This window comes from Oncorhynchus keta, chromosome 37 (assembly GCF_023373465.1).
Source record: "Oncorhynchus keta strain PuntledgeMale-10-30-2019 chromosome 37, Oket_V2, whole genome shotgun sequence".
Classification (NCBI taxonomy): domain Eukaryota; kingdom Metazoa; phylum Chordata; class Actinopteri; order Salmoniformes; family Salmonidae; genus Oncorhynchus; species Oncorhynchus keta.
Window position 1 is genome coordinate 16,167,413 of NC_068457.1, and position 26,610 is coordinate 16,194,022.

General features: G+C 42.6%; 1 protein-coding gene and 1 long non-coding RNA gene across 6 annotated transcripts in view; one reads left to right on the forward strand and one right to left on the reverse strand.

The window, feature by feature from the left end:
* Nucleotides 1–26,610, forward strand: part of LOC118370253 (beta-1,3-galactosyltransferase 1) — a 126,092-nt gene that overhangs the window by 44,452 nt on the left and 55,030 nt on the right. The window lies entirely within an intron of this gene.
* Nucleotides 19,451–24,251, reverse strand: LOC127916684 (uncharacterized). Its single transcript, XR_008095534.1, has 3 exons — nt 23,966–24,251; nt 20,897–21,150; nt 19,451–20,810 (listed from the first exon to the last, which is right to left on the reverse strand). It is a non-coding gene; the product is annotated as an uncharacterized LOC127916684 (long non-coding RNA).

The following is a 26,610-nucleotide window of genomic DNA, read 5'->3' on the forward strand; positions in this document are numbered from 1 at the left end:
GGAAAGGAGAAGATTAATTGTGTGTCGTCTGCATAGCAATGATAGGAGAGACCATGTGAGGTTATGACAGAGCCAAGTGACTTGGTGTATAGCGAGAATAAGAGAGGGCCTAGAACAGAGCCCTGGGGGACACCAGTGGTGAGAGCGCGTGGTGAGGAGACAGATTCTCGCCACGCCACCTGGTAGGAGCGACCTGTCAGGTAGGACGCAATCAGCGTGGGCCGCGCCGGAGATGCCCAACTCGGAGAGGGTGGAGAGGAGGATCTGATGGTTCACAGTATCGAAGGCAGCCGATAGGTCTAGAAGGATGAGAGCAGAGGAGAGAGAGTTAGCTTTAGCAGTGCGGAGCGCCTCCGTGAAATCAGTTGAATGACTAGTCTTGAAACCTGACTGATTTGGATCAAGAAGGTCATTCTGAGAGAGATAGCGGTAGAGCTGGCCAAGGACGGCACGCTCAAGAGTTTTGGAGAGAAAAGAGAGAAGGGATACTGGTCTGTAGTTGTTGACATCGGAGGGATCGAGTGTAGGTTTTTTCAGAAGGGGTGCAACTCTCGCTCTCTTGAAGACGGGAGGGACGTAGCCAGCGGTCAGGGATGAGTTGATGAGCGAGGTGAGGTAAGGGAGAAGGTCTCCGGAAATGGTCTGGAGAAGAGAGGAGGGGATAGGGTCAAGCGGGCAGGTTGTTGGGCGGCCGGCCGTCACAAGACGCGAGATTTCATCTGGAGAGAGAGGGGAGAAAGAGGTCAGAGCATAGGGTGGGGCAGTGTGAGCAGAACCAGCGGTGTCGTTTTACTTAGCAAACGAGGATCGGATGTCGTCGACCTTCTTTCCAAAATGGTTGACGAAGTCATCTGCAGAGAGGGAGGAGGGGGGAGGATTCAGGAGGGAGGAGAAGGTGGCAAAGAGCTTCCTAGGGTTAGAGGCAGATGCTTGGAATTTAGAATGGTAGAAAGTGGCTTTAGCAGCAGAGACAGAGGAGGAAAATGTAGAGAGGAGGGAGTGAAAGGATGCCAGGTCCGCAGGGAGGCGAGTTTTCCTCCATTTCCGCTCGGCTGCCCGGAGCCCTGTTCTGTGAGCTCGCAATGAGTCGTCGAGCCACGGAGCGGGAGGGGAGGACCGAGCCGGCCTGGAGGATAGGGGACATAGAGAGTCAAAGGATGCAGTAAGGGAGGAGAGGAGGGTTGAGGAGGCAGAATCAGGAGATAGGTTGGAGAAAGTTTGAGCAGAGGGAAGAGATGATAGGATGGAAGAGGAGAGAGTAGCGGGGGAGAGAGAGCGAAGGTTGGGACGGCGCGATACCATCCGAGTAGGGGCAGTGTGGGAAGTGTTGGATGAGAGCGAGAGGGAAAAGGATACAAGGTAGTGGTCGGAGACTTGGAGGGGAGTTGCAATGAGGTTAGTGGAAGAACAGCATCTAGTAAAGATGAGGTCAAGCGTATTGCCTGCCTTGTGAGTAGGGGGGGAAGGTGAGAGGGTGAGGTCAAAAGAGGAGAGGAGTGGAAAGAAGGAGGCAGAGAGGAATGAGTCAAAGGTAGACGTGGGGAGGTTAAAGTCGCCCAGAATAATATAATAATAATATAATAATATAATAATAATAATAATAATAATAATAATAATATAATATAATATAATAATAATATATGCCATTTAGCAGACGCTTTTATCCAAAGCGACTTACAGTCATGTGTGCATACATTCTACGTATGGGTGGTCCCGGGGATCGAACCCACTACCCTGGCGTTACAAGCGCCATGCTCTACCAACTGAGCTACAGAAGGACCAGAACTGTGAGAGGTGAGCCGTCCTCAGGAAAGGAGCTTATCAAGGCATCAAGCTCATTGATGAACTCTCCGAGGGAACCTGGAGGGCGATAAATGATAAGGATGTTAAGCTTGAAAGGGCTGGTAACTGTGACAGCATGGAATTCAAAGGAGGCGATAGACAGATGGGTAAGGGGAGAAAGAGAGAAAGACCACTTGGGAGAGATGAGGATCCCGGTGCCACCACCCCGCTGACCAGAAGCTCTCGGGGTGTGCGAGAACACGTGGGCGGACGAGGAGAGAGCAGTAGGAGTAGCAGTGTTATCTGTGGTGATCCATGTTTCCGTCAGTGCCAAGAAGTCAAGGGACTGGAGGGAGGCATAGGCTGAGATGAACTCTGCCTTGTTGGCCGCAGATCGGCAGTTCCAGAGGCTACCGGAGACCTGGAACTCCACGTGGGTCGTCGCGCTGGGACCACCAGAGTAGGGTGGTCGCGGCCACGCGGTGTGGAGCGTTTGTATGGTCTGTGCAGAGAGGAGAGAACAGGGATAGACAGACACATAGTTGACAGGCTACAGAAAAGGCTACGCTAATGCAAGGAGATTGGAATGACAAGTGGACTACACGTCTCGAATGTTCAGAAAGTTAAGCTTACGTAGCAAGAATCTTATTGACTAAAATGATTAAAATGATACAGTACTTCTAAAGTAGGCTAGCTGGCAGTAGCTGCGTTGTTGACACTACACTAATCAAGTCGTTCCGTTGAGTGTAATAGTTTCTGCAGTGCTACTATTCGGGGGCTAGCTGGCTAGCTAGCAGTGTTGTTTACGTTACGTTGCGTTAAAAGAACGACAATAGCTGGCTAGCTAACCTAGGAAATCGCTCTAGACTACACAATTATCTTTGAAACAAAGACGGCCATGTAGCTAGCTATGTAGCTAGCTACGATCAAACAAATCAAACCGTTGTACTGTAATGAAATGAAATGAAAATGTGAAACTACCTGACCGGGTTGTTGAATTCGAAACAGTACACGTTGGCTAGCTGTTAGCTGTTAGCTGTTGGCTAGCTAGCAGAGTCTCCTACGTTAAGGACGACAAATAGCTGGCTAGCGACCCTCAGTGAATTAAGATAATCACTCCAAGGCTACACACACTAAACTACACAATTATCTTGGAAACAAAGACAGCTATGTAGCTAGCTAACACTAGACTAATCAAGTCGTTCAGTTGAGTGAATAGCACTACAGTGATGCTAATCCGTGTGCGTTAGCTAGCGTTGCTAGCTCCTGGGCGAATAGCAGTGAAGGCTACGTTAGGGCGACGAAATACGATAATTATGCAATTATCTCTGATACAAGGACGGCTATGTAGCTAGCTAAGAAGAATTGCTAAGATTAGACAAATCAACCGTTGTACTATAATGAAATGTAATGAAAAAGTTATACAACCTGCAGAGCGAAGTGCGAATGCGACCGCTCGCTCCAACCCGGAACCGTCGTAAGTGTTCGTCATTTTATTAAACTGAACTGAACACTACAATACAACTGAACTGAACACTACAATACAAAGTAAACAAAAAGAACCGTCTGGTAACTAATACAAAGACAGAAAACAACTACCCACAACCCATAGTGGGAAAACAGGCTGCCTAAGTATGGTTCTCAATCAGAGACAACGATAAACAGCTGCCTCTGATTGGGAACCATACAAGGCCAAACACAGAAATACAAAAACATTGAACCACACATAGAATGCGCACCCCAACTCATGCCCTGACCAAACTAAAATAGAGACATAAAAAAGGAACTAAGGTCAGGACGTGACAGTGACCCCCCAAAGGTGCGGACTCCGGCCGCAAAACCTAAACCCATAGGGGAGGGTCTGGGTGGGCATCTGTCCGCGGTGGCGGCTCTGGCACAGGACGTGGACCCCACTCCCCCTTAGTCTTGGCACAGTTAGGTGGCACCTTAGGAGCGGCGACCCTCGCCGCCGACCTCTGACTCGGGGCTCTTGCAGCGGGCCCCGAATAGACGGGAGACTCCGGCAGCGCCGTACAGGTGGGAGACTCCGGGAAGAACCCGATTGAAGGGCGACCCCCGGCAGTGCTGGAGTGAAGGGCGGTTCCGGCAGCTCCTGACTGACGGGAGGCTCCGGCAACTCCTGACTGACGGGCGGCTCCGGCAGCTCCTGACTGATGGGTGACTCTGGCGGCTCCGGACAGGAGGGAGATTCTGGAGGCGCCGGGCAGGCGGGAGAACCTGGAGGGAGGAGACGGAGAGACAGCCTGGTGTGTGGGGCTGCCACAGGACCCACCAAGATGAGAGAGGCCTGTAATTTTCATCATAGGTACACTTCAACTATGACAGACAAAATGAGAAGAAAAAAAATCCAGAAAATCACATTGTATGATTTCTAATAAATGTTTTTGCAAATTATGGTGGAAAATTTGTACTTGGTCACCTACAAACAACCACAATTTCTGGCTCTCACAGACCTGTAACTTCTTCTTTAAGAGGCTCTTCTGTCCTCCACTCGTCACCTGTATTAATGGCACCTGTTTGAACTTGTTATCAGTATAAAAGACACCTGTCCACAACCTCAAACAGTCATACTCCAAACTCCACTATGGCCAAGACCCAAGAGCTGTCAAAGGACACCAGAAACAAAATTGTAGACCTGCACCAGGCTGGGAAGACTGAATCTGCAATAGGTAAGCAGCTTGGTTTGAAGAAATCAACTGTGGGAGCAATTATTAGGAAATGGAAGACATACAAGACCACTGATAATCTCCCTCGATCTGGGGCTCCACGCAAGATCTCACCCCGTGGGGTCAAAATGATCACAAGAACGGTGAGCAAAAATCCCAGAACCACACGGGGGGACCTAGTGAATGACCTGCAGAGAGCTGGGACCAAAGTAACAAAGCGAAACCATCAGTAACACACTACGCCGCCAGGGACTCAAATCCTGCAGTGCCAAACATGTCCCCCTGCTTAAGCCAGTACATGTCCAGGCCCGTCTGAAGTTTGCTAGAGAGCATTTGGATGATCCAGAAGAAGATTGGGAGAATATCATATGTTCAGATGAAACCAAAATAGAACTTTCTGGTAAAAACTCAACTTGTCGTGTATGGAGGACAAAGAATGCTGAGTTGCATCCAAAGAACACCATACCTACTGTGAAGCATGGGGGTGGAAACATCATGCTTTGGGGCTGTTTTTCTGCAAAGGGACCAGGATGAATGGGGCCATGTATCGTGAGATTTTGAGTGAAAACCTCCTTCCATCAGCAAGGGCATTGAAGATGAATGTCCTTGATGGCTGGGTCTTTCAGCATGACAATGATTCCAAACACACCGCCCGGGCAACGAAGGAGTGGCTTCGTAAGAACCATTTCAAGGTCCTGGAGTGGCCTAGCCAGTCTCCAGATCTCAACCCCATAGAACATCTTTGGAGGGACTTGAAAGTCCGTATGGCCCAGCAACAGCCCCAAAACATCACTGCTCTAGAGGAGATCTGCAAAAATACCAGCAACAGTGTGTGAAAACCTTGTGAAGACTTACAGAAAACGTTTGACCTCTGTCATTGCCAACAAAGGGTATATAACAAAGTATTGAGATACACTTTTTGTTATTGACCAAATGCTTATTTTCCACCATAATTTGAAAATAAATTCATTAAAAACCCTACAATGTGATTTTCTGGATTTTTTTTCTTCTCATTTTGTCTCTCATAGTTGAAGTGTACCTATGATGAAAATTACAGGCCTCTCTCATATTTTTAAGTGGGAGAACTTGCACAATTGGTGGCTGACTAAATACTTTTTGCCCCACTGTATAAGTATGTATCAACTCTACAAGCAACACTAGAGTCTATTATTATGGTGGGAGATTTTAATACGGTCTTAAATAACTTAAATGGACTGGAAAGGAAATCACACTACAAACTATCACTCTCAGGCACTTAAGGACATCCTGAATGTCATGGATATGTTGGAATTAGTGGATATATGGAGACTTATATACCCTGACCCAGTGAGATGTACATGGCGGAGGCTTAATCAAACTAGTCGTCTTGACTACTTTCTTATGCCATTCTCTCTGCCACCAAAAGTTTAAAAAGTGTTGTTAGGGAACAGAATGTGGTCGAATCATCACATAATTGGCATATATATTACTCTAACAGAAGTTGCACATGGGTCTCACGCCCTGGCCATAGAGAGGCTTTTATTCTCTATTTTGGTTAGGCCAGGGTGTGACTAGGGTGGGCATTCTATGTTCCTTTTCTATGTTTTGTATTTCTTTGTTGTTTGGCCTTGTGGTTCTCAATCAGAGGCAGCTGTCTATCGTTGTCTCTGATTGAGAACCATACTTAGCCTTTTCCCACCTGGGCTTTCTGGTTAGTTGTTCTCTGGTTTTATGTCTGCACCAGACAGAACTGTTTCGGTTAATCCCTTTGTTATGTTTGTGTTCAGTGTCAATAAAATAACATGAACACGTATCACGTCCTCACCTTCTTCCACCAACAGCCATTAGAGTGGGCAAGGGTATTGGATATTTAATCAAAGCCTACTAGATGTTATTTTTCAGACATAACATAGGTACAGCAGATCCCCTTATTGTATGGGACACTTTTAAGTGTGCCTTTAGAGGCCATGTAATTCAGTACTCATCTATAAAACAAAAGCAATTTAGATCAAAAGAGTCCATATTAACAAAGGAAATTGATGGACTAACAGTACAGTTAGATAGCAATAAAAACAGTACCATAGAGGCACAGAATAAATTAGAGGAAAAACAAAAAGAAATGGAGGAACTTATTCAAGAAAGATCCAGTGTAATATATTATAAAAATAAAGCAAACTGGATGGAATATGGGGAAAAACACACCAAATTATTTTTCAATCTTCATTATAGAAATGCTACCAACATTTTTTTATTAAAACTTGTTACAAATGATGGAGTCACGCATGATTCACCAAATTATATTTTAAAAGAGGAAGTAAAGTACTTTAAGAATATGTTTTCATTTCAGGTTCCTCCATCTCCACTAACTGAAACTAATTGTATGAATTTTTTCCCTAATAATAATGTAAAATTAACATCTGTACAGAAAGACTTGTGAAGGTCAAATTACAGAGGAGGAACTGCTTGATGCAATTGGGGCCTTTAGGGATGGGAAAACTCCAGGGCTAAATGGCATACCAGTGGAAGTATACAAATCTTTTTTTGATATACTCAGAGGACCATTATTAGCATGGTTTAACCACTCCTATATAAATGCTAGATTATCAGATATTATTATTGAAACAGGACCCAAATGGTATATATAAAGATCCAGTCCATAACAAAAAAAATGGAGATCTCTTACACTTCAGTGTTGTGATGCAAAAATCCTAGCAAAATGCTTGGTGGCATAGAATTTAAAAAGTATTGTCAGATATTATTCATCCTAATCAGACAGGTTTTTTACATGGACGATACATTGGAGATAATATAAGACAAGTACTGGAAACAATAGAACACTATGAAATATCGGGGACACCAGGCCTGGTTTTCATAGCTGATTTTGAAAAGGCTTTTGATAAAGTACGACTGGAGTTTATATATAAATGCCTAGAATATTTCGATTTTGGGGAATCTCTTATAAAAATGGGTTAAAATTATGTATAGTAACCCTAGGTGTAAAATAGTAAATAATGGCTACATCTCAGAAAGTGTTAAACTATCTAGAGGAGTAAAACAAGGTTGTCCACTATCGGCATATCTAATTATTATTGTCATCGGAATGTTAGCTGTTAAAATTAGATCAAACAATAATATTAAGGGATTAGAAATCCGTGGCTTAAAAACGAAGGTGGCATTGTACGCTGATGATTCATGTTTTCTTTTAAAACAACAATTAAAATCTCTCCACAGCCTCTTAGAGGATCTAGATACTTTTGCTATCCTCTTTGGATTCAAACCAAATTATGATAAGTGTACTATATACACTGCTCAAAAAAATAAAGGGAACACTAAAATAACACATCCTAGATCTGAATGAATTAAATATTCTTATCAAATACTTTTTTCTTTACATAGTTGAATGTGCTGACAACAAAATCAAACAAAAATTATCAATGGAAATCAAATTTATCAACCCATGGTCTGGATTTGGAGTCGCACTCAAAATTAAAGTGTAAAACCACACTACAGACTGATCCAACTTTGATGTAATGTCAAGTCAAAATGAGGCTCAGTAGTGTGTGTGGCCTCCACGTGCCTGTATGACTTCCCTACAACGCCTGGGCATGCTCCTGATGAGGTGGCGGATGGTCTCCTGAGGGATCTCCTCCCAGACCTGGACTAAAGCAACTCCTGGACAGTCTGTGGTGCAACGTGGCGTTGGTGGATGGAGCGAGACATGAGGTCCCAGATGTGCTCAATTGGATTCAGGTCTGGGGAACGGGCGGGCCAGTCCATAGCATCAATGCCTTCCTCTTGCAGGAACTGCTGACACACTCAAGCCACATGAGGTCTAGCATTGTCTTGCATTAGGAGGAACCCAGGGCCAACCGCACCAGCATGTGGTCTCACAAGGGGTCTGAGGATCTCATCTTGGTACTTAATGGCAGTCAGGCTACCTCTGGCGTGCACATGGAGGGCTGTGCGGCCCCCCAAAGAAATGCCATGACTGACCCACTGCCAAACCGGTCATGCTGGAGGATGTTGCAGGCAGCAGAACGTTCTCCACGGCGTCTCCAGACTCTGTCACATGTGCTCAGTGTGAACCTGCTTTCATCTGTGAAGAGCACAGGGCGCCAGTGGCGAATTTGCCAATCTTGGTGTTCTCTCAACCCCCACCTGTCGACGTCGGGCCCTCATACCACCCTCATGGAGTCTGATTCTGACCGTTTGAGCAGACACATGCACATTTGTGGCCTGCTGGAGGTCATTTTGCAGGGCTCTGGCAGTGCTCCTCCTGCTCCTCCTTGCACAAAGGTGGAGGTAGCGGTCCTGCTGCTGTGTTGTTGCCCTCCTACGGCCTCTTCTACGTCTCCTGATGTACTGGCCTGTCTCCTGGTAGCGCCTCCATGCTCTGGACACTACGCTGACAGACACAGCAAACCTTCTTGCCACAGCTCGCATTGATGTGCCATCCTGGATGAGCTGCACTACCTGAGCCACTTGTGTGGGTTGTAGACTCCGTCTCATGCTACCACTAGAGTGAAAGCACCGTCAGCATTCAAAAGTGACCAAAACATCAGCCAGGAAGCATAGGAACTGAGAAGTGGTCTGTGGTCACCACCTGCAGAACCACTCCTTTATTGGGGGTGTCTTGCTAATTGCCTATAATTTCCACCTGTTGTCTATTCCATTTGCACAACAGCATGTGCAATTTATTGTCAATCAGTGTTGCTTCCTACAGTGCCTTGCGAAAGTACATTACATTTACATTTAAGTCATTTAGCAGACGCTCTTATCCAGAGCGACTTACAAATTGGTGCATTCACCTTATGACATCCAGTGGAACAGCCACTTTACAATAGTGCATCTAAATCTTTTAAGGGGGGGGGGGTGAGAAGGATTACTTTATCCTATCCTAGGTATTCCTTAAAGAATACCTAAATACTTAAAGTATTCGGCCCCCTTGAACTTTGCGACCTTTTGCCACATTTCAGGCTTCAAACATAAAGATATAAAACTGTCTTTTTTTGTGAAGAATCAACAACAAGTGGGACACAATCATGAAGTGGAACGACATTTATTGGATATTTCAAACTTTTTTAACAAATCAAAAACAGAAAAATTGGGCGTGCAAAATTATTCAGCCCCTTTGCTTTCAGCGCAGCAAACTCTCTCCAGAAGTTCAGTGAGGATCTCTGAATGATCCAATGTTGACCTAAATGACTAATGATGATAAATACAATCCACCTGTGTGTAATCAAGTCTCTGTATAAATGCACCTGCAATGTGATAGTCTCAGAGGTCCGTTAAAAGCACAGAGAGCATCATGAAGAACAAGGAAAACACCAGGCAGGTCCGAGATACTGTTGTGAAGAAGTTTAAAGCCAGATTTGGATACAAAAAGATTTCCCAAGCTTTAAACATCCCAAGGAGCACTGTGCAAGCGATAATATTGAAATGGAAGGAGTATCAGACCACTGCAAATCTACCAAGACCTGGCCGTCCCTCTAAATCTACTTCCTAGGGCTTCCACAAGATGTCACCGTCTTTAGATTCTGGTTGTATGATTCTACTATAATGGTGGGGCTCATAATACCTCTTTGAGTGAGTGGTCTGGCAGAAAGCCTCGGTTTCATTACGCGCGGTCAAGAGAGAGAGAGAGTGTTCTTGCGTTTCTATGCTTTTCTTCAGACAATGACATTCTCCGGTTGGAACCTTATTGCTGATTTAATGTTTTAAACATCCTAAATATGGATTGCATACATCATTTGACTTGTTTCTACGACCTGTAACGGAACTTTTTGAGTTTTTGTCTGGAGGAATTGCTCGTGCTTTTTGAGGATTGAATGCTGGGCTGAACATGCTAACAACAAGCTTCTCGGAACTTTATGGAACAAATCAGTCATTTATTGTCAAACTGGGATTCATGAACTGCCTTCTGATGAAGATATTCAAAGGTAAGTGAATATTTATAGTTTTTTTGTAGCTTCTGTTGATGCCCAAATGGCGGCTATTTCTTTGGGTTCTGAGCGCCATTCTCAGATTATTATTTTTCTTTCAATTTTTTTTCTTCAAATCTGACGCAGTGGTTGCATAGAGGATACATTTATCTTTAATTCTGTGAATAACACTTGCATCTTTTATCAATGTTTATTGTGAGTATTTCTGCAAAATCACCAGATGTTTTGGAATCAAAACATTACTGCACGTAACGCGCCAACTGAGATTTTTATATATATATATATATATGCACATTATTGAACAAAACACACAATACACGTATAACATGATGTCCTATGAGTGTCATCTGATGGAGATAATCAAAGGTTAGTGATTAATTTTATCTATATTTATGCTTTGTGACTGTGAAATATCGCTCTGTGTGTTTTTGAATTTGGTGGTCAAACAAAACATACATGTATTGTGTAACATGAAGTCCTGTAAGTGTCATCTGATGAAGATCATCAAAGGTTAGTGATTAATTTGATCTCTATTTGTGCTTTTTGTGACCCATATCTTTGGCTGGAAAATTGGCTGTGTTTATTGCGGTTTGGTGGTGACCTAACATAATCGTTTGTGGTGCTTTCGCTGAAAGCATATTTGAAATCGGACACTGTGGTGGGATTAACAACAAGACATTTAAAACGGTATAAAATACATGTATGTCTGAGGAATTTTAATTATGAGATTTCTCTTGTTTTGAATTTGGCGCCCTGCACTTTCACTGGCTGTTGTCATATCATCCCATTAACGGGATTGCAACACAAAGAAGTTGAACTCTTTAGTCATATCACAGTTTACCTATTTGCCTATGGTTTTGCCTACACCTAGTGACCTGCTTTTTAAATTATATGAACAAAAAATATTCAATTTTATTTGGAATGGCAAGCCAGACAAAATTAAAAGGGCCTATTTATATAAGGAATATGAATCCGGAGGTCAGAAATTATTAAATATTATAGCGTTAGACCTCTCACTAAATGCATCAGTCATACAAAAGTTATAATGAAATCCAAACTGGTTCTCTAGTAAATTGGTAAGAATATCTCATCCTATGTTCAAGAAGGGCCTTTTTCTCTTTATTCAGATTACACCTGCTCACTTTCGGTTGTTTGAAAAGGAAATAATCTCCAAAATATTGTTATTTTTTAAACAAGCCTTAGAAAGTTGGTTGCAATTTCAGTTTAATCCACCTGAAAAGACAGAACAAATAATACAACAAATATTGTGGTTAAACTCAAATACACAAATTTATTTATTGTGTGATAAATAAAAACATATACCAATTTAATTTAAGGACCAAAAAACTGACAGCTGTGCCATATAAATTGCAAAATAGTTGGGAAGAAATTTTTGATGTACACATTCCATGGCATGTGGTTTATGAATTGATACACAAAACAACGCCAGATTCAAAACTTCAAATTTTTCAATTTGAATTACTATACAAAATTCTTGCAACCAATAGAATGTTATATATATGGGGGATACAATCTTCCCAGCTCTGCAGATTCTGCTGTGAGGAGGCAGTCATTAGATCATTTATTTTGGTATTGTCCATATGTAGCTCGTATATGGTCACAGGTCCAGGAATAGCTGAAGAATTGCAAAATTTGCCTAGAACTAACTCTGCAGATAGCAATACTGGGTGATTTGAAAAGGCATAGTCAATCAATCAATAATCTAATCATTATTTTAGTAACATTTTTATTTTTTATTTTCAATCTGTAGAAGCTATGAGAATAGAAAGGTTCAATACTTCTGTGAAGCATCACGGCACAGGGTTTTCGGAGAATAATAAAGGTATATTCTAAAAAAAAGAATATGTCTACATAGGTTTGTGTATGTATATATTTGTATATTTATGCATACGTGTATGTACTGTATATGGATATATATATTTACCCCAAAAATATATGGGGGATTGGAAATGATGAAGACAATTACATTGATGGAAGCAACATTCTCTCCGCAATATTAAGCTCATCCATCCCTTAATTTAAAAAAAAAATCATTTTAAAAGGAAAAAAACAGGACTAAGATCAAATCGTACTACACTGATTCCGACGCTCGTCGGATGTGCAAGGGCTTGCAAAGTATTACAGACTACAAAGGGAAGCCCAGCCGCGAGCTGCCCACGAGCCTACCAGATGAGCTAAATTACTTCTATGTTCGCTTCAAGGAAAGTAACACTGAAACATGCATGAGAGCACCAGCTGTTCCGAACGACTGTGTAATCACGCTCTCGTAGCCGATATGAGTAAGACCTTTAAACAGGTTCACAATTCACAAGGCCGCAGACAGATTACCAGGACATGTACCCTGAGCATGCGCTGACCAACTGACTAGTGTCTTCACTTACATTTTCAACCTCTCCTGTCTGAGACTGTAATACCAACATGTTTCAAGCAGACTACCATAGTCCCTGTGCCCAAGAACACCAAGGTAACCTGCCTAAATGACTATCGACCCGTAACACTCACATCTATAGCCATGAAGTGCTTTGAAAGGCTGGTCATGGCTCACCATTATCCCAGAAACCCTAGACCCACTCCAATTTGCATATCGCCCCAACAGACCCACAGATGATAGAATCTCTATTGCACTCAACACTGCCCTTTCCCACCTGGACAAAAGGAACACCTATGTGAGAATCCTATTCCTTAACTACAGCTCAGCGTTCAACACCATAGTCCCCTCAAAGCTCATTACTCAGTACCCTGGGACTAAACTAGAGGTTGACCGATTATGATTTTTCAATGCCGATACCGATTATTGGAGGCCCCCCAAATAAAGCCGATATTGATTTTTGCCAATTTTTTATATTTTTTATTGTAATAATGACAATTACAACAATACTGAATTATTTTAACTTAATATAAAACATCAATAAAATCAATTTAGCCTCAAATAAATAATGAAACATGTTCAATTTGGTTTAAATAGTGCAAAAACAAAGTGTTGGAGAAGAAAGTAAAAGTGCAATATGTGCCATGTAAGAAAGCTAACGTTTAAGTTCCTTGCTCAGAATATGAGAACATATGAAAGCTGCTGGTTCCTTTTTAACATGAGTCTTCAATATTCCCAGTTAAGAAGTTTTAGGTTGTAGTTATTATAGGAATTATAGGACTATTTCTCTCTATACCATTTGTATTTCATATAATTTTGACTATTGGATGTTCTTAAAGGCACTTTAGTATTGCCAGTATAACAGTATGCAAGGCGTTAGGTTTGGGAGAGGATGAAGGGACCCCAGGTACACAGACGGTCAGCGATGGTGTCCATGGTGGGATGAGGTGCGATTGGTTTAGAGAGGTGCAGACAGACATGCCACACTTCAGTGTCCTGGCAGAGAGAGAGGAGACTTGCTTCGGCAATGTAAACATATGTTTCCCATGCCAATAAAGCCCTTTGAAATTAATTGATAGGAAAGGGGAAGAGGCAGAGAGACAGAGACAGAGAAAGAGGGTAAGAAGAGGAGAGGCAGAAAGAAAGAGTAAGAGGGGAGGGGAGGGGAGGGGAGGGGAGAGGTATAGGAGACGTAGAAAGAGGATGGGGTGTTTTGAGGCTTCCAGAAGATTGTCTCTTCTTTGGCTGTGATGCGCTGCAATGCCAATAGAGAGTGAGTGATGAGACTCTGTAGCCATCAGGATGGACGAAGCCTTCTCCTTTAGCCAGCTAAAACCGTTTCTCTTCATTTTTCTCTTTAGTCATTAGCATAATCATATTATTTATCAACATCATTATTAAGATGTTTGAACCTACACTTGCAAAAGCTATTAAAATGAATCACTGCTTATCATACAGTTGACTGAGCAGATTCATTCCTCAAGACCGATTGGCCATGTGAGTCACTGACCATTTTTCCGCTTTACGCTCATTGTGGCTATTTGTCGCCTGAGTGTAACATGCCGGTGGGGAAACGAAGTGGCCTGGTGGCCCTGGTGCTGTCACGTCCTGACCTTAGTTCCTTTTTTATGTCTCTATTTTTGGTTTGGTCAGGGCGTGAGTTGGGGTGGGTATTCTATGTTTTTGTTCTATGTTTTGTATTTCTGTGTTTGGCCTGTACCACACTGCATCTTGGTCCTCACCTTCTTCCTCTGAATGCTGTTACAGGAGGTGCACACACTTCCATGTTTAACGATGCCTCGAGAACGACTTCCCTCATTACACATGATGATAATGAACCAGAAGGTTACTGAGGAAATCTAGGCCAGCCTGACCTATTTTACTGTGGAGCGCAGATGTTCTTTTGTCATACTGGGAAGAAGGAGAGGAGAGTGGAGGGGGGGAAAGGAAAGGAAAGGAGGGGAGATGATGGGAGAAGAGGAGAGGAAAGGAATGTTGACTTCCAGTGCAGTGAGGCAGTGATGGAAGTGTTTAAGACTCTCTGGATTGCGAAGCATCAGATTCTCAAGAGGAAGCATCCACAAAGTCCCAGAAATAATGGTCCAATTGGTAAACCTTTTGAGTCTCATGATGAGGTACAGTTGAAGTCGAAAGTTTACATACACTTACATACATTTCTTGTTAACAAACTATAGTTTTGGCAAGTCGGTTAGGACATCTACTTTGTGCATGACACAAGTAATTTTTCCAACAATTGTTTACAGACAGATTATTTCACTTATAATTCACTGTATCACAATTCCAGTGGGTCAGAAGTTTACATACACTAAATTGAATGTGCCTTTAAACAGCTTGGAAAATTCCAGAAAATTATGTCATGGCTTTAGAAACTTCTGATAAGCTAATTGACATAATTTGAGTCAATTGGAGGTGTACCTGTGGATGTATTTCAAGGCCTACCTTCAAACTCAGTGCCTCTTTGCTTGACATCATGGGAAAATCTAAATAAATCAGCCAATCAGTAGACCTCCACAGGTCTGGTTCATCCTTGGGAGCAATTTCCAATGCCTGAAGGTACCACGTTCATCTGTACAAACAATAGTACACAAGTATAAACACCATGGGACCACGCAGCCGTCATATTGCTCATATTGACGCGTTCTGTCTCCTAGAGATGAACGTACTTTAGTGCGAAAAGTGCAAATCAATCACAGAACAATGGCAAAGGACCTTGTGAAGATGCTGGAGGTAACAGGTACAAAAGCACATTTTTTCCACAGTAAAACGAGTCCTGTATTGACATAACCTAAAAGGCCGCTCAGTAAGGAAGAAGTCACTGCTCAAAAACCTCCACATAAAAGCCAGACTACGGTTTGCAACTGTACATGGAGACAAAATTCGTACTTTTTGGATAAATGTCCTCTGGTCTGATGAAACAAAAATGGAACTGTTTGGCCATAATGACCATCATTATGTTTGTAGGAAGAAGGGGGAGGCTTGCAAGCCGAAGAACACCATCCCTACCGTGAAGCACGGGGGTGGCAGCATCATGTAGTGGGGGTGCTTTGTTGCAGGAGGGACTGGTGCACTTCACAAAATAGATGGCATCATGAGACTGGAAAATTATGTGGATATATTGAAGCAACATCTCAAGACATCAGTCAGGAAGTTAAAGCTTGGTCGCAAATGGGTCTTCCAAATGGACAATGACCCCAAATGGCTTAAGGACAACAAAGTCAAGGTATTGGAGTGGCCATTACCGAGCCCTGACCTCAATCCTATAGAACATTTGTGGGCAGAACTGAAAAAGCGAGTGCGAGCAAAGAGGCCTACAAACCTGACTCAGATACACCAGCTTTGTCAGGAGGAATGGGCCAAAATTCAACCAACTTATTGTGGGAAGCTTGTGGAAGACTACCCAAAATGTTTGACCCAAGTTAAACAATTCAAAGGCAATGCTACCAAATACTAATTGAGTGTATGTAAACTTCTGACCCACTGAGAATGTGATGAAATAAATAAAAGCTGAAATAAATAATTCTCTCAACTATTATTCTGACATTTCATGTTCTTAAAATAAAGCACATTAATCCGCTTTGCAAGGGCTGTAGAGCCTAACTGGCATACATAAGCAGCGCGTGAGTTTCAAGTTTGGGGAAGATAATTTTCACCATAGAAATGCACCTTTATAATAAAAGCATTACATGCATAATTGCATTTGCAATTCAAGCGTATAGCCTACTACCATGTGCGCATTGCTGCGCTGATAATATACAAAAATAGTCTAATAGTTTATCAACATTTTAAGCTAAAAGTTTTGATCTGTTGCGTAAAAAAAAGGTTGGTATTCATCCCACAACTGTCCCAGACTATGTTTGGAATATTTATTTCTCGCACAGAATAGAATAGGTCGACTCTTTTACTGTGGGGGATAGTAGATTGACATAGGCTAGTGCTTTTACTGTTTGTTAGGCCTACTCATCTTGTTGGCTGCTGAAAGAATATCTTCAATGTGCATCTCGGAATTGGATAAGGACGCCCACAGTTGTGTCCCCGATGTGTCTGTCTTAACTTGTAGCCTGTGAGAAAGACCCGATCACATGACGGAGAGTTGTGTGATTGAGAAACGCAAAGGCACGGATTTCTTTAGGGTGCATTACGGACACAAAGGGGATGCTGCCATGAAATTTGAGGCATTATCAAATGCTTGTCAAATTGTGAATGAGAGACTATTGGAGTGTGAACAGCCTGCGCAAAAAAACAAGCAGAGCTCATGCCTTTCAAGCTACTTCTTTCAAATCATCATTAGAATCTTATCATTCAGCCTAACAATGTATTAAAAATCTAAACATGACATATAGTCCAACATTTGTAGAACAACTAAAGTTACATGAATAACTCTAAATTAGGCAAATAGGAGTACATATTTATTCGTTTCTGCTCAACACAGAATAGCCGCATGTGTGCACTTCCTCAAATCGTTTGGAGAAAATATGTATATTTTATTCAGCTTTGTTCAATTGTATTCTTCAAACTATAAAATAATGGCACGGAATTATATATACCTATCTAAAATTAATAATAGATTTATTGTGAAGCTGTAGGCTATATTACATGGATTCATTAGACTTTTTAAAATGGCTTGTAGGCTCTGTGTGGAAGCCAGGAGATGCTAAATGTGTTTATGTTAATTAACGGTCAATTACCGTGAAACCGACAGTTATTTGCTTGACAATCACCGGCTGACAGCATTTTGTGACCACCACAGCCCTACCTAGGTATGTCCACAACATACTCTGTAGTATCTTCCGGTAGAACAAACTGTTATATCCAGTGTCTCAAGTGTGAATCGATGGTAAATCACTGTTCAGAGAGAGCGAGAGGGAGAGGGAGAGAGGGAGGGACGTGCTTCCACTTCAATCAGGCCTGTGTTTTCCACTGCTGTGCACAAACCTATCTCTGCATCTGAGCTTGAAGGACATCTGGACTTATAACGCTGAGCAGAGCTTAAAGAGTGACAAGTGCTCAGATCAACCTTGATTGGAAAATTTCCTTTCGGTAAACATTTACATCAAGACGTGAGCCTATCAGGGCAGACTGAAGATCATTCCTCCAGGTTGCGGGTCGGAAAAGGAATCTCAATACTGCTAGAGATGGAGTTGCGTATGGAAGCTTTTTCTGCTCAATGTATCGAGAGCTTTGTTGAGTAGACAAAGCTCAACAAACATGATTTCACCAGTATTACAAGAATGGTGTTATGGTCTTTGGCATGATGTTGGCAAAGGTCGATGGGCCGACATTGTTTTGAGCCGGTAGGTTCATGTTGGCTAGAGTTTGTAGTACAGTACTTACAGTACAGAGCCCATGATTGTCGTCCTTAATTATATCCACTTTGAAAACACTTTGACTTCAGGGTTGCTATCTCTCTATCTTCCCAGATGTATTTCAACCCTACAACAGGACATTAATCTCATGGAACCGCTTAGAGAACATTTCAGCACCTACACTTCCATGACGCTCACACAGTTATTTAATGTCATCAATCTTTCGGGCACTTCCCCATCGCTAACGACATCTGACAGGTACCCCGTAAGAAACGTTTTTCTGAAGGTTAATCATCCCGTTTCCCGCCTGTGGTCCTCTTTGGATCAGACGCTCGCTATCCGTTTCCAAGCAGCCGAGCCGCTGACACTTTGAATTCGGAACGCGCCCTTCAGCCGCACACTTCTCCACGGTAATTAGGATCGGAGAGAGCAGGAGTGTCAATGTAAGAGTTTAAAGGGAAGACGGTGGGTTTGACTGATGCTTCTAATGGCCTTCGGTCGCCACGGCCGTGTTCTTACAATGGCGTTCGAGGGGAGAATGATGAGGGGGGGGGGGGAGTTGAAGGGGAGGATGGAGGGGGTATCATTCAACTACAGGTGACGCCACACAATCTGAAACAAAGTCGTTCTTTTTCCATCAACAGGAAGTCATCTATACCAGAGCCGTCCATGACTTTTGGTGGTTCATTTTTGACGGACAAGGATATTTAAAGTTGTTAATCACTGGCACTATTATCTCGCTGTTACCATAGTCATTAAGATGGATAGACGTGATTGGCAGTACTTGATTTGATATGGTTCATAATAATACAGTAAAATGGATGTGTGGATTGAACCTAATGTTTTGTTCACATAATAGGCTACGATTGATGTAATGCGCCATGACAACGGAAGAGGATGGTTAGACCAAGGATGCTTTAACAGTGTTGAAATGAATTGATTGATTCAGGGACAGTAACACTATTTTGTTAAGTGAGGAAGCGGAAGCATATTTCAGCTAATTAACACCGGGACAGTAACACTATTTTGTTAAGTGAGGAAGCGGAAGCATATTTCAGCTAATTAACACTGGAATGGCTAATTTATCCATGATGTACTCTGTATGCTCTCAGGTCTTACATAGATAATCAGGTATTGTACTGATATATTTTACAGTGATTTTACATTGTCAAAATCAGAATGTTCTCTGGTAGCTAAGATGTTACAGAGGTGGAACCGCAGGTCCCAGAGTGGTTGTATCGATTCCCGTCCTCGTCTGATGAGGAATATGAAGGATCGGACCAAAATGCAGCGTGGTACGTGTCCATGTTAACTTTATTCATCTGAACACAAAATAACAAAGGTGAAACAACGAAAAAACTCAACAGACCTATCAGGTGACAAAACACAAAACAGGAAACAACTACCCACATACACCGGTGGGAACAGGCTACCTAAGTATGGTTCTCAATCAAAGGCAACTATAGGCAGCTGCCTCTGATTGGGAACCATACCAGGCCAAACACAGAAATACAAAACATAGAACAAAAACATAGATTGCCCACCCTAACTCACGCCCTGACCAAACCAAAAATAGAGACATAAAAAAAAGTAACTAAGGTCAGAACGTGACAGTGGTGGGCCATTTTTTTCAGACTCTATAGCATATGACAGTGATTAAATCAGTTGTGACAATGGTGTATAATGGGACAAAAAAAACATATCAGGTCACATGGTTTTAAAAAAGAATCCTGGAAAAACTGGTGCTGGGAGGATTAAAATCTTGTCAAACTTCAGCAACCTTGTACTTGTTCATATGAATTATATTTTAAAACTAGACTAACAGGGTTTCTTCTACAAACACGGAGACAACTGTGATTGGACAATAGAACATGCGTTATGCATGTTTGCATCGTGTAGGCCTATGCAACTACGCAGGGCTCCTGAGTGGCGCAGCGGTCTAAGGCACTGCATCTTAGTGCAAGAGGCGTCACTAGAGTTCCTGTTTTGATTCCAGGTTGTATAACATCAGGCCGTGATTGGGAGTCCCATAGGGCGGCGCACAATTGGCCCATCTTCGTCCAGTTTTGGCCGGGGTAGGCCGTCATTGTAAATAAGAATTTGTTCTTAACTGACTTGCCTAGTTAAATAATGTTTAAATTTAAACAATAACTGTATGTCTAATAAAAATAATTACTGATAGTCTACAGAATGTCGTCACTTTTGTTTGTTGATTCATTAATTCCAGTTAAACATTTTGGATAGAAAAGGAATAGGCAGCCCAAGTTTTAATATAAACCAAGTTGATCACATACACATTTTCTCCTAACACAAATAAATGGATTATATATACTTAACATTACCACTTTATTTACCCTGGCCAGATGGACAGGACGCATAGGCTGTATGAAACTGCTGTTGTTAGTAGTCTAGTGTTACACGGAGTGGAACAGGGGATCCCTAGAGCAGACTCAGATGAGGAGACTGGGATGAAGTAACCAAGGTATTTATTGAAACACAGGGGGAAGTTGGATTGCAGGCCAGGGGAAGCTCGGGTGGGTTGCAGAAAACCAGGTACGGAGGCTGAGGCTGAAGCGAGAGGGGTTGGGACAGGGTAAGCAGGTCCGGAGGGGAATCCAAGGGAGTAGGAGAGTGGGGAATCCAGGACAGAGTAGCAGGATGACGAGACGTGGAACTGGAGACAGGGACCAGAGTCAGAGCGGGCAAACTGCAGTGGAGAGGAAAACTGTGTCAGGCAAGGAAAACAGGCACAACAGGATTTAATAGTAACAACAACTAGACGCGTAGACTGACTGAGCAGAGTTTACGATCTGGCAGCTTGGAAGTGGCAGGGATGAGTATTTGTCGGGGTCTTGATTATGGAATAGGTTGCAGCTGGTAGGGATCTGCTCTGACTCCAGCACACCTGTCTCCACCCACACAGTCACACACACACAGAGAGAGAGAGAGAGAGAGAGAGGGAGAGAGTACTGGGGGAGTGGCGGAAGGTCCAGGAGACACAGGATGAGCTGTAGAGGGCCTTGCGGGAGCAGATGTGACACCTAGTCCTGCAACATTAATTGAGAGAGTTTTTACATGTGTCTGTCAGGGTGATGTGTTATCACGTTTGCTAAATAAATACTGGAGGAAAGTGGAAAGCGCACTTGAGTGTACTTTGTGCACAGCACACACAGCCCATGATTTCCGTGAATCTGATTGGTCAAGCACTCATCAAGCCTGCAGTACTCTGATGTGAAGGACAGATAAATTGCGAGTTGACAAATCATGCGGCAAATCAGTCTAAAAAACAGTACTTTGCTTCAATATTTTGTACTAAACTAAATAAGAAATGGTGCTCCACCTGATTGAAAAGGGAAAATGTCTGCTTGCCACACGTTTTTCGACGGCCCTGTGTTGTTCGTAGCAGTGTAGAGGATTATTAACGTGTCAACGCTCAACATTTTGCCACATGATAACAAACTTACCAGTCAAAAGAGTCTCGCATCACAATTTATTTTTACAACTGATCACAAATAAGGGTTATACTGTTAGTGCTGTCTTATTTTCCTGAAGGAGAGATCCAGTAAGGGTTATACTGTTAGTGCTGTCTTATTTTCCTGAAGGAGAGATCCAGTAAGGGTTATACTGTTAGTGCTGTCTTATTTTCCTGAAGGAGAGATCCAGTAAGGGTTATACTGTTAGTGCTGTCTTATTTTCCTGAAGGAGAGATCCAGTAAGGGTTATAATGTTAGTGCTGTCTTATTTTCCTGAAGGAGAGACGTACAGTAAGGGTTATACTGTTAGTGCTGTCTTATTTTCCTGAAGGAGAGACGTACAGTAAGGGTTATACTGTTAGTGCTGTCTTATTTTCCTGAAGGAGAGACGTACAGTAAGGGTTATAATGTTAGTGCTGTCTTATTTTCCTGAAGGAGAGATCCAGTAAGGGTTATACTGTTAGTGCTGTCTTATTTTCCTGAAGGAGAGATCCAGTAAGGGTTATACTGTTAGTGCTGTCTTATTTTCCTGAAGGAGAGACGTACAGTAAGGGTTATACTGTTAGTGCTGTCTTATTTTCCTGAAGGAGAGATCCAGTAAGGGTTATACTGTTAGTGCTGTCTTATTTTCCTGAAGGAGAGATCCAGTAAGGGTTATACTGTTAGTGCTGTCTTATTTTCCTGAAGGAGAGACGTACAGTAAGGGTTATACTGTTAGTGCTGTCTTATTTTCCTGAAGGAGAGACGTACAGTAAGGGTTATAATGTTAGTGCTGTCTTATTTTCCTGAAGGAGAGATCCAGTAAGGGTTATACTGTTAGTGCTGTCTTATTTTCCTGAAGGAGAGACGTACAGTAAGGGTTATACTGTTAGTGCTGTCTTATCTTCCTGAAGGAGAGAACCAGTAAGGGTTATAATGTTAGTGCTGTCTTATTTTCCTGAAGGAGAGATCCAGTAAGGCTTATAATGTTAGTGCTGTCTTATCTTCCTGAAGGAGAGACGTACAGTAAGGGTTATAATGTTAGTGCTGTCTTATTTTCCTGAAGGAGAGATACAGTAAGGGTTATAATGTTAGTGCTGTCTTATCTTCCTGAAGGAGAGATCCAGTAAGGGTTATACTGTTAGTGCTGTCTTATTTTCCTGAAGGAGAGACGTACAGTAAGGGTTATACTTTTAGTGCTGTCTTATTTTCCTGAAGGAGAGAGATCCAGTAAGGGTTATACTGTTAGTGCTGTCTTATTTTCCTGAAGGAGAGACGTACAGTAAGGGTTATACTGTTAGTGCTGTCTTATTTTCCTGAAGGAGAGATCCAATAAGGGTTATACTGTTAGTGCTGTCTTATTTTCCTGAAGGAGATATATCCAGTACTGTAAGGGTTATACTGTTAGTGCTGTCTTATTTTCCTGAAGGAGAGATCCAATAAGGGTTATACTTTTAGTGCTGTCTTATCTTCCTGAAGGAGATATATCCAGTACTGTAAGGGTTATACTGTTAGTGCTGTCTTGTTTTCCTGAAGGAGAGAAATCTAGTAAGCGACTAATCTTTTTTGTCATTTAAAGTAAAAGCTCCAGAATTTACCTTCATTCTTTGATTGGTGAATAATTAAGTGATACTGTGTTTCTGCTTTGCCCTCCATAATGATGGCAATAATTCATGTTATGCTGATGAGCCCACAGAAAGAGTTTCATAATGCATTTCAAATGGCTAAATGATTACAGCTTCAGATGAATGGAGTGAACTGTGAACAACGGCATGTTTTCTAACTGCGGTAAATGCATTAGTGTAAATGTGAGAAAGACCCCACCGAATGTGGAATCATTCACAGAATCCCAACCAAATTGCCTGGTGGATGGGATGTGAAATAGATTTAAAACGGTTTAATTTATCACTGTTGTAAAGGGTTTTTCATAAAGTGATGAAAGATCATCGGCAGGCCACTTGTTTAAGGAGTTCCTGTTTGTGTGCATGTGTGTGTGCTTATGTGTGTGTGCGCGTACATGCATCGTTGTGCATGCTGGTGTCCCTCTTACAGTGAGTCAGCCCTGTGGATTTCTGTCTTGTGTGTACTCTGACTGCTATGGCCCTTGGGTGACAGGCATGGGTGTATAAGACATTATTTGCTGTGAGTCTAAGGGGTCAGAGCCTGAGGTGACAGTGCACATGCTGGGGTTGAGACAGACAGACAGACTCCCTCCTGCCACTTAGAGTCCATTATGTAGAGAGGGGTTTCTCTATATTACCCAGAATGCAGGGCTGCAGTAAGGTGGGGCAACAGTCTTTCTCTCCCTGTCTTTATCTCTCTTACTCTCCCTCTCCCTCTCTCTTTCAATCTCTCTCCCCCCTCTCACTCTCTCCCTTTCTATTTTCAATTGGCTCTACTCTTTACTTACCTAGTCAGTATGGTTCTTCTGATTGACAGAGGCTGATAGGTAGATGGCAGGTTCTTGGCTTGCACTAGAAATGGCTTTTGGCTAGGAAGTGGTTCAGAATGGTTTACAAGGCATGTTGTGGAAAAACAACATTTATTTTTTATGTTTCCAGAACACCTAAGTGCACTGTGTATTCTAAAATTACTGTACTCTCAATTACTTTCCCATTTAGAAACACTACACAGGGTTTTAACCTTTCTGAGCAAAATAGAGTCTAGCAGTAATTGCAGTAACTTTTCTCTGCTTTTATATATAGTTTTCTCTGAAAACCTTTATCAAACTATTGTGTACACATACAGATGCTGTCATACAGGCAAGTGTTTGATTCAATTTTCTCACTGTTTTTTTTTTCTCATTTAAAAAAAAAGTAATCTGATGCATTATGCTAATCAAGTAATTTGACTATTTTATGGTTATTTAAATAGATACATTTTCCTTCAATTGAATATAATTCACAACAGAAATGGGAACCTGATAGTAATATATGTCTTTTAGGCCTTCATTTTGCATCAGCACTGTCAGCCATAGCAACACATTCATCAACAGAGAAAGGGGAAACTCAATTTGATACGGGAGAATTTCATGTGACCTTTTATGCAGTAAATGGGTCTGAATAAGAACTGCACATACATCAATAGATTCTCAACCTTCCAGAAGTGTTGATGGTTAATACAGCAACATTTCTGCAGAATACTGATCAGATGTTGGCTCTCCGCTTCTACCATATCAACATGAATTTGGCTTGAATTGTATGCAGTGTGGATGAATGAGGCCACATCTGTTCTTTCTTTGGCCACCTTGTTCATTGTTATGACTGCACAGTGGAGGTAGAAAGGCTGTTCACAATATCAGGTTTTACTTGTAACAACAACAAAAAAGGTTTTTATTTACTTTTGTTGTCCTCCGGGAGTTGCTGAATCGCCTCTCTACTTCAGTTTGGTCCACAATTCATACACATTGGTTCGGAGAGCGAGGTAGCGGCTGTGATCCCTTTCCTTCGCACAATATCACTGGAGTCATAAAATAGAAATAGTATTGTTATAATATATAACATGCAACTTCTAAGTGCATTTATTCTGCAGTATACACATGTCTCGTGTCTTCCCTGTGTTCTTTTCACTCTCTGTCCGTTTGTAAGATGGCGCTGGAGCAGAAGGCAGATGTTTTACGTGCCCCCAACCGATTGTGTTTTTTGTTCGTTTATCTTTTTTTTACTCTTTTTGTACATAATGTTGCTGCTACCGTCTCTTATGACCGAAAATAACTTCTAGATATCAGGACTGCGATTACTCACCACGGACTAGCAGAATACGTTTACTTCTTTCACTACTTTGACGAGCCTGAGGCGGAGGATATACGGCTCCCTCGGGAACAGGCATCGACCCCAGTGATCTGCGTGAAGAGGAGGCGGAGAAAGAGAGGCTGGAGAGCGGGCTGCCTTCTTAGAAGTTGGAGGCGATCGGATAGACCTACACTTCCCGCAATTCTGCTAGAAAAAACTGCAATCTTTCGACAATGAAATGTTACTGGGAAGATTAAACTACCAACGGGACATTAAAATCTGAAACATCTTACGCTTCACGGAGTCGTGGCTGAAGGACGACAATATCAACATACAGCTAGCTGGCTGGTTATACGATGTACCGGCAGGATAGAACAGCAGTGTCTGGTAAGACAAGGGGCGACGGTCTACGTATTTAGGTAAACAACAGCTGGTGCACGACATCTAAGGAAGTCTCGAGCTATTGCTCGCCTGAGGTCGAGTTTATCATGATAAGCTGTAGACCACACTGGCAGCATCCGCACTGAGCTAAAGGCTAGAGCTGCCACTTTCAAGGAGCGGGACTCTAACCTGGAAGCTTATAAGAAATCCTGCTATGCCCTCCAACAAACCATCAAACAGGCAAAGCTTCAATACAGGACTAAGATCAAGTCGTACTACACCAGCTCTGACGCTCGTCGGATGTGGCAGGGCCTACGAACTATTACAGACTACAAAGGGAAGCACAGCCAAGAGCTGTCCAGTGACATGAGCCTACCGGATGAGCTAGCACTAAACACCTCCCTCTGCAACTGGATCCTGGACTTCCTGACGGGCCGCCCCCAGGTTGTAAGAGTAGGTAACATCACATCCGCCACGCTGATCCTCAACACAGGGGCCCCTCAGGGGTGCGTGCTCAGCCCCCTCCTGTACTCCCTGTTCACTCATGACTGCACAGCCAGGCACGACTCCAACACCATCATTAAATTTGCAGATGACACAACAGCGGTAGGCCTGATCACCGACAACAACGAGACAGCCTATAGGGAGGAGGTCAGGGATCTGGCCGTGTGGTGCCAGGACAACAACCTCTCCCTCAACGTGATCAAGACAAAGGAGATGATTGTGGACTACAAGAAAAGAGGGGACCGGGCACGCCCCCATTCGGGGCTGCAGTGGAGCAGGTTGAGAGCTTCAAGTTCCTTGGTGTCCAGATCACCAATAAACTAACATGGTCCAAGCACACCATGACAGTCGTGAAGCGGGCATGACAAAACCTATTCCCCCTCAGGAGACTGAAAAGATTTGGCATTGGTCCTCAGATCCTCATTGGTCCTCAGGTTCT